The following is an 8,972-nucleotide window of genomic DNA, read 5'->3' as shown; positions in this document are numbered from 1 at the left end:
CGAGGCCCGAACGAGATTAAAAGGCCTGGCGCAGACCGGGATCATTCGGTGGGAGGGTTCATTGGGTTTAACGAGTTTAAGCCAAATCCCCAGTGTTCTTTTCTCTGGTTTCAGGGCACTCTGCTCCCAGAGTGCAGCCTTTGGGGGGCCGCGGCCCCTGGGGGGCTGCAGAGGGAAACCAGACGCACGGCGGGGAGAGAAAGCGGGGGATACCCCTTGTGCGCAAGAGGCTGTTGCCAGACTGTTTCCTGGTGACAGTGACAGAGCCCAGCCTGATTTCCCAGGAGACAAGCAGGTGCTGGTGGCAGACGCTGGGCTGTCCTTGCGTCCCCCAACCTGCCCCCCAGCCGCCCTGCGCAAAGCCCACCTGCATCTTGCCCCAGGCCCACCCCAGGTCCAAGCCCCAGAGTGGTGGTTCTCCTCCCCGCCCAGAGCAGCGCCTGCCCCCAGCTGCACGTACAGGGGCTGGGGTCTCCCCAGCCGAGGGGAGACGGAGAAGCCCCCTCAGTGGGTGCCGCCGTGGTGCAGGACCCAGGGCTTCATCAGCTGCAAGAATAAGCAGAGACAGCAGCCACCGCCCGCCCGTGTCTCCCACGCAGCTCTGCAGGGTCCACTTTCTTCCTAGCTGCCCCAGGCCCGTGCACCTCAAAGCACCTTTTAGAACAAAGAGCATTCCTGGTTTGGGGGGGTTCTCTGCTCCCAGAGCAGGACAAGGCTGCCAGTCCTTGCTGCTTCCGCTGACTAAAGGTCTGCCCGGGGTACTCCTGGCCATCCAGAGAGAGGCAGAAGTCGCGGAGGTGAGCAGCCCGGGAGAGCAAAGGGCCTGCTTGCACCTGGCGAGCAAAGGGCCTGAAGGCACCCCTCGGCCACCAAAGCTAGAGGAATGGACGAACACAGTGTGGTCCAGCCACACCACGGAGTATGAGCCGGCCTTCCAAAGGAAGGAAGGACCCCTGCCCCCACGGGGACGAGCCCCGAGGACACGAGCCAGACACGGAAGGACACGCACGGGGACCCCACTCCCACGAGGTCCCGGAGTCATCAGACTCACGGACACAGAGGGTAGACGGCGGGACAGGGGCTGGGGGAGCGGGTGGGGGTCCGTGCGTCGCGGGGACAGGGTCTCCATGTGCGGGATGGAACGTTCTGGAGCCGGATGGGGGGACAGTTGCACAGCAGCGTGGATGTGCTCGGTCCCCCTCAACTGGATGCTTCGAAATGGTTAAAGTGGTTAAGTTTTATATTTATTGTACCACAATTAAAATTATTATTCAAAAAAAGCATGTGGCCCGTGAGCCAAGAGACAGGTGAGGAACAATGAGGCAGTGACGGGCGAGAGTCTCTGGGGGCTTATCTGCAGGGGAAGGAGAGCAGTGAAGGCACCGTGGGGAGGGGGCTCATGGGGGAGAAGCTGAGGCAGGGGCTCTGGGGAGGGGGATGGCAGCGACCAAGGGTGCACGGAGTAGGGAACGGGAGGCCGGACTGAACCCCGGACCCGCACAGCACTGGGTCCCCTGCACCACCCCCCACAGGCCTGGGTACCTGATCCTGTTTCCCTTTTCTCTGTGGCTCCCAGGGAGGTCAGAGCTAAAGCCGAGGCCCCGTAATAGTAACTGTGGGGGGCGCAGAGGCCAGCGTGCACCCACTCTGTTTTCATCGTGGCCTTGACTGTCTAGTCCAGCTTACGAGTCCTACTCCTGACTTTGGATGCCCCTGCTCGGGGCTGACTTACCTCCCTCCTGCCGCGCGCGCCTGACGGTCCCCCCAGAGGACTTCTTGCCCCCCTTACAGCCCTCAGTCTGGCCCACAGGCCAGGCTCAGCAGGTGCCCGCGACATAACACCTTGAAGATCTTTGTGGCCAGGTGTCTGTACTTCTGCGGGGAGGGACACCCAGAGAAGACAGAGGCAGAGGCGGGCAGAGGCGGAGAGCGAGAAGGGGGAGCGAGAGGTTGAGACCCGAACGGACAGAGTGAGAGAGCAGACGGGCTCCTGGCCCCCCCGGAAGAGGCAGGCTAGCCGGCCAGGTGGGCGGGAAGTGCCGGGCAAGCCCCTCTTCCCCTGGGGAGTGAGGACCACAGGACAGACACCTCGGAGCCTCCACCCACACCGGGCTCTGCAGGCCTCTGCTGCCCCCTGGAGGCGTTCGCTGGTAACGCAGGCTCTCCCCACCCTGCCTTCCCCAGGGTTGGGGGCTGTAGACCCTCCTTCCTGCTCTTTCCCGGCCAACACCCAACCCAAACCACCTAGATTCACCTCGGGGGGCTGTGGCGCGTCCTCGGGGCGCAAGGTCTCCCGGGCCACAAAGGTCCCAAGCGCGCTGCTTTCCCCATGTTCTTTCCTGGTTGTGAGAACAGAATACAGCCGTGCCTACGGGCGCCTGCGGACACTGGAAGTGCCCACGAATCTGCACCTGCTGCCACCACAGGACCAGCCCCGTGACAGCGTCACCACCGGCCTTTCCCACCAGGCGGCGGGGCCACCCCACCGCGGCCTCCCTCGCTGCCGCACTCCTCGGGGGCCTTCCTCCTCCTTTCAGCCGCGCTCGGGCTGGTGGTGGTGAGGGCGTTGCGGTGCCGACCTCAGTCCCCTTGGACCTGCGGCCACCGGCTCATCATCTGCCTTATCTCTGCAGCCCAGAGCCCTCAGCCCGCTCCCGGCCGGAAATGCTCATCCAGCGGGTGCCCAAGAGACCGTTCTCTCCCGGACGGACGGGCGGATGGACGGAAGGACGGACGGGCGACTGCGGCACCTTCGGGGCACCGGGAAATCAGACCTGTGTGCCCCGAGGTGCTGTGGGACGCCACAGGACACCGCCACCGCTCTCCAAGCGGATCCGCTTGGAGATGGGACTTTCCATCGGTTCTACCTGTCGGTGGTGCTTGTTTGCCCCCATTATGGGTTCCCGGTTTCTTTCTGCGCAGACCCTGAGGTCCTCTCTCGAGGGCCGGTTTCCCGAGTGCAGACAAATGCGCACAGTCACGTCAGCATCCCCACCGCCAAGATGCAGACGTCTATCCTCCCACAAAACTGTCCCCGAGCCCCAGCTCTGCACCGCGGACCCGCTTTCTGTTCCGATAAGCTGGCCCTTCTCGGAACTCCAGAGGCGTGCAGTCAGGCCTCATGCAGACTCTGTGCTCGGCTCCTTTCTCTCAGCAGTTTGTGAGGTTGCCCCCCCCCCACGCTGTTGCATGGACCACTAAGCACTTCACCCCTTTCAAATACAGAGCAGCGTCCCATCACGTGCACGAGCCATTTTGTGTCTGCACCCCCACCCGCTGAGAGCGTGCGGGGTGCATCCGTGGGGGTGGGGAGGGCCTTCTGCTGGCTGTAGACTGAGGAATGGCCCCACTGCGGCATGTGGGAGGCGGTGGTCGCCTTTCCAAGGGACCGCTAACCCGCTCCCCAGAGTGCCATTCCACATTCCCACCGGCCACGCGGGCCGCTCCAGCCGCAAACCCATTCCCGCCGGCCCTGGGCGTGGCCGGTTCTCACTCCGTTCAGGTCTGTGTCCTGTTCGGTCTCGGACCGTCCAGCAGGGCTTAGTATCTCCCCGTGCTATCAGTTCTGGATGCACAAAACTATAGGCATTGGATTCTAAATCCTCCAAAACTCTTTTAAGTCCAGCCCCCCAAATACAGATCCCCCCTCCCCCTGCACGAGTCCCTACCCCAGCTGACCACCTGCTCTCAATTCCCCCAAAGAGAGCAGACTCACCACCTCCCATGTGCGGCCCTGGCGTTACTGGTCAGCACGTCCCCGAGCCGTGACCAGTCTGCCCTCTGAGAGCCTCCACCTGGGACAGCCCACACATATGGAACAGGCTTCGGAACCGTGAGGCCATCTCCCGCCTTCTCCGCCCCGTCCGCCGGGTCCCTGCTGGGTCCCTCCCGCCAGCGCGTCTCTGGGCGGCCTCTTCCTCCAGGGTCCCCGCCCCCTCCCTGCACCGCGCCACTAAAGAGTGGGTGGGAGGCACCTGGGGGCCACCTGGCCAATGTGCCCATTTTACAGATGAGGGTTTACAGCTGGAGGCCCAGGGAGGGGAAGGGAATGGTCCAAGGCCACAGGTGAGCCTGCCCTGGCCCTGGAGGCTCAGGTTCCCTCGGCCCCATCCTCCTGGCTCCTGCACCCGCCCCAGCCCCTCGATCCGTGGTATGGCATGCAACCTCGAATGCGGTCCAACTCAACAAGCATGTTTTGAGGCCCCGTGGCATTCGGCACTGGTCCTACCTCTCCTGGTAAGAGAGCGGGAGCCGGGACGGGCCTCCGTGAGGATGGGCAAGCTTGGCGGCAGGCCCCACGCCGGGCAACAGGGCCGCGTCCTCGCCAGGGGAAATAACTCCTTAAAATATTGAAAGAAAGGCTTCCCGAAATTGTACATGGATTAAGGTTTCATTTATTAAGGAACTAAATAAATATGTGGGTGCAAGGCAGTTGTCAGTATTTCTAACAAGGGCAGAAAACCTCCCACTGGGAGCGAAACACTGTAACAGCCAAGCTTGACCGAGTTTGACCGAAATCAACACGCCGTCCTCAGCTCCCCGTTCTGGGCGGGCAGGGAACTGGGTCCAAAAACAAGGGGTTTTTGGGGGGCTTACTGTTTGGTGTTAAATGAAAACACTCCCACCGACATAGAACTCCAAAGTCCGGGACCCGTGTAGACCACACAGCCCCTGCCTGCCACCTCTGAACAGAGGCTACACCCACCAGGAAACACCACTGGCCTCTGCGGGAAAATGATTTTACTTCTTCCCCTGTGCTGCAGGCATTCCAGAAATGATCTTTAAATGCTCCCTGGGAAGAGGATTTATTCCTCTTCTGAACCACTCCCTGGATCCTTATAAACTGGACTCAGTTTTAATGGTATGCATTAATTTCCCTTGGGAAAATTTTGAATTTCACATAGACCCGGGGTTTTGTTTTTGTAATAAAATATATGCGATTTTCGATTGGTTGCCTTTAATCTTTTTTTTCCTGCAAAAACCTCAGCGGCTTATGTTTCTTATATCCTGCCCCCCTCCCTCCACTTGGATAATCCTGGTTTGGAAAAAAATTAATCGTTCATTGTTTTTCCAGATAACTGGGTGCTGCTATAGGTAATCTCTGTCTTGTGGAGAACTCTAATTAGAACCGCTTCTAATTCCGTGCCACTATTTGTTCAAGGGTGTCTGTGACCGCCGTGCACGGGGTCACTCCCAGCTGGGGCACAGAAAGGGCGGGCGTGGGCTGGCGGTAAACGCGGGGGCCCCCAGGGCAGAGCATCCCCAGCCTCGGCGGCGGCGGGGGCAGGAAAACCGCTCGGAGAAAGATCCACAGACCACCGCGGAGGTGGCCATGCCCCCGAGGCCTCTCGCACCTGCTTCTGTCCTAACGGGCACCAGCAACTCCCGAACCACCACAGCATTTCCCCAGGGACGGGACTGGGGCAGGAGGACCCCTTGGCCTTGGCTGTATCAAGGCCTGTGCTTAGATCTCCCCAGACCCATCTCGGGCGCATTAGGGGACCGGGCAGATAGGTTGACATGGCCACTCCTCGGCATCAGCTGCCCCCAAACGCCAGCAGTGAAGAGAGCCCAGGGCCACTGGTCCCACAAGGCCCCTTGTGTGTGGTTCCGTGAGTGGATCCCGCTGACCCGTGAAAGGCGGGCAGCCCTGTTGTACACTGGGTGTGTCCGGCCCTCCACCAGGCCCTTTCACCATGTGACCTCATCTAATCCTCCCAAGAGCTGGTCTGTCGGAAGGAACGCAGCCCTGAGGTGCGTGCGTGAACCTTGTCCACACGTTGCTGAGTGGAAGGAGCCGGCCACGGAAGGCCACGTGGTGCTGGAGTCCCCTTGTGGCGTTGTCCACATGGGCAAATCTGCAGAAACACAAAGTGGGTGCGTGGTTTCCAGGGGTGGGGGGCGGGGAGGGTGGGGCCCTCTAGATATTTCGTCACGTTCATTGTGATTTCTTCGTTGACGTAATCACTGACAAGGACTTGCTAACTCTCAAATGCAGGGGGAGCTGCTCCTACATGAACTCGTTTTCACGGAGCGATTGGTTCAAGGACAGGCACGTGACCCAGGCTGGTCTAGGGAGACAGGCCTAGATGTTCCCGGGGAATCCTGGGAAGGAGAGCGACTGGGGGCAGGGGCTGGTGATGCTGACGGGACGCAGGACAGCAATCTTGGAGTTGAGAAACGGAGGGGAGAATCATCGGAGTGTCCAGGACTTCTCAGCTGTCCAGTGAGCCCATCTGTTCTCCTTTGCAGCAAAGGACGGTTTCACACGGTGTCTGTCACCTCTGCCTGGAAGAACCCCAATGGACACAGCTCCCGTAACTCGGTCCTAAGTATCTACCGCCTAAAGGGAATAAAATCTGCTTATCTGATGCCGTGTCTCAGGCCTGCATCACAAATGTGATCTCCAGCTCTCTGCATGCCCGGGTCCTCTTAGGAGACTGGCTGGGACACGTGAGAGGGGCTATCATTTCTAAAAATAACACAGCTCCACCTATTACACCATCTCACCGAAACCTGGAGGGGACACTGTGTCTATGAGCCACTCCCTCAGGCAGACCCTGGAGGGTGGCAGCTCTGAGAGCCTCCTGCAGGTCAAGGGCCTCTGAGCCCCAAAGACTGATTTGCTTTCGAGCCATTCCTCACCCGGCATACGGCAGCAGGATGTTACTCACCTGCGGATGAGAGGACAGGTGTTTAATAATAAAGGTAATAAATAATGTATAAATGTATAAGTAAGTATGAAAACACATGAAGTAATAGCTAACTTCATAAAGCTCCGGGAAATCACGGCCCGCGGCCCACCTCACTCCCTCCTGTGAGGCCGGCACCGTGTTCTCTCCATTTCCGAGCTGAGAAGCTGAGGCTGACAGGGAAGGTTGCCCCAAAGCACAGCTAGTAAGGGCCAAGGAGGTAGATTCTGGAGCCTTCCAGGGTTGACATCTTAGGCCCCTGTGTGCCTGCCGGAGCTGGCAAGGCATGAGCTCGCAGAGGGAAGTAGGGACATCCTAACACAGAAGGTTTCCCTACTGAATCGACCGTTTACAAAACGGGGCTCCCCTTAAATGCCCCTCCGTGTCCCCCACTCCCTCTCACGCACAGGCACGACGTCGCAAGTCCTGGTAGGTACGCTGCGAGGCTGGGGGTGCTGCCGTGCATCATGAGAGAGGCAAGATTTCGGAAAGCCCGTGAAGGTTAATACTGGGGAATGTGGCGGCCCGGCAGTGCCAGACGGGGCCGGCTGGTGAGAGGACAGACTCCAAGGACAAACGTGCATATCAAAGGATCATGAGAGGCTCTTGGGGAAGCGGATGGTACCCTCGGACCACCCTCCTTGTTATGCAGCCGGGAAAATCGTTGTCGGACAACTTGTTGGGAAAATTATGACCCTGCCAAATCAACACTGGATTCGTTGGTTCTACAAATTAACGTATAATGGCATTCATAACCTAGAATTCCTTGAATGTAAGACAAATTCAAGACATTTTCTTTTGCCCCCATTTTTTTAAGATAAATTCTCAGACTCTTCTGCCCCACCAGTGACACTCTCACTACTCAGTTCCCATTTTAAGTGGATTCACTTAAGGGAATTCGCCTCCCACTGGAGAACAGCCCAGGGCAGGCAATGAGCTGGGCCCCCATTATTCCAAGTGCCCACGTTCTGCCCACGTGCCCACTTCGGCCTCCAGGAAGCCCTTCCTAGACTTCCCACCTCCTTTCCTTCATATGCAGCTTCTATCCAAGATCTCGACCAAAAAACAGCCAACAGACAAGCACTGACATATTTGCTTAAATGTCATCTAAACTTATCAGCCACTCTGCTCTTGCACGTCTTTCATAAAGGTGAGAACTTTATTTCAGAGTTGGGTATTTTTTGGAGGGGAGGGTGTCAAACTTATGTCTATTTGTATACAGAGAGAATGCATGAATAGGTGAACAGCAGTGAATGCACCTTCGTAAGGTTTCCCACGGCAAAGCAAGAGAACTGGCAATTTGCTTTTGGGGTGTGTGTGGGTGGATGTGGGTTTAAATTTAGCCCCAACAAAAACACTCGGGAGAAATTGATACCCTTCATCCTTTTTGAGTATTGGAACCTTGAAAGTTATAATCTTTCCCTCTGTGAACCGGCTGCAAAAAAGCTCAAAAACAGGTTTCCTTTTGATTTTGATTTCTATTTTGATAATGTTTTGTATACACGCCTTTTATTTTAAGCCACCAGAAATCGTTTTGGAAGGTACATGCTTCATTGGACTTGACACGGATTGTCTAAGGAATCATTAAATCACAAGAAAAGGGAGCAAAGATTAGGGATGCCAAGGCTTCCTAAGGGGCTCAGCGGGGTGGACAGACCAGGTGGAGGGGAAATGCGCCCCCGCAGGGGCTGTCAGGAACCTGGACAGAAAGGCCGCTGAGTGCGGGTTCTGAAGGGCTGTTACTGCCCTAAGGAGATCTGCAGGCTCAAGCTAGGGCAGCAAGGTCCCCCACCCCGCCAATAACACTTCCAGCTTGGAGAACGAGAGGATGAGCCCTGGGGGGGCTGTCAGAGATGGCGGGAGGGGACCAGAAATCGTCCTGCCACAGGGGCCACGCTGGTCCCTCCTCTTCCCCCGTACCTGAGCGCGGAGCCCTCAGACCAGTCATGCAGGGCAAGCAGGGCGAGCGTCTGAAGCCCGGATCCAGCCCTTACCAGCTTTACGACCCGGGGCAAGCGCTCTGAACCTGAACAGCCTGTCTACAGGACGGGGTCAAGACTGCAGGAACCACGGCTCACAGAGCACTTCGCCCACTGCCGGGCACCCACCACGGCCTGAGGAATCCGATGGACGTGCGCTGGAAGGGTGGCCCAGATGGACCCCAGAGGGCTGGGGCCCGCGTGAAAATGGGGCGGAGGGCTCCCCCCGCAGACCGCCCCCAGCCCTGCAGATCGATCCCAGAGGGCTGGGGGACCCGGGAGCGTGGGGCGGAGGGCTCGC

The sequence above is a fragment of the Mirounga leonina genome, unplaced genomic scaffold (assembly GCF_011800145.1).
Source record: "Mirounga leonina isolate KUSES-001 unplaced genomic scaffold, KU_Mleo_1.0 Mir_454, whole genome shotgun sequence".
Classification (NCBI taxonomy): domain Eukaryota; kingdom Metazoa; phylum Chordata; class Mammalia; order Carnivora; family Phocidae; genus Mirounga; species Mirounga leonina.
This window is presented reverse-complemented; position numbering follows the sequence as displayed.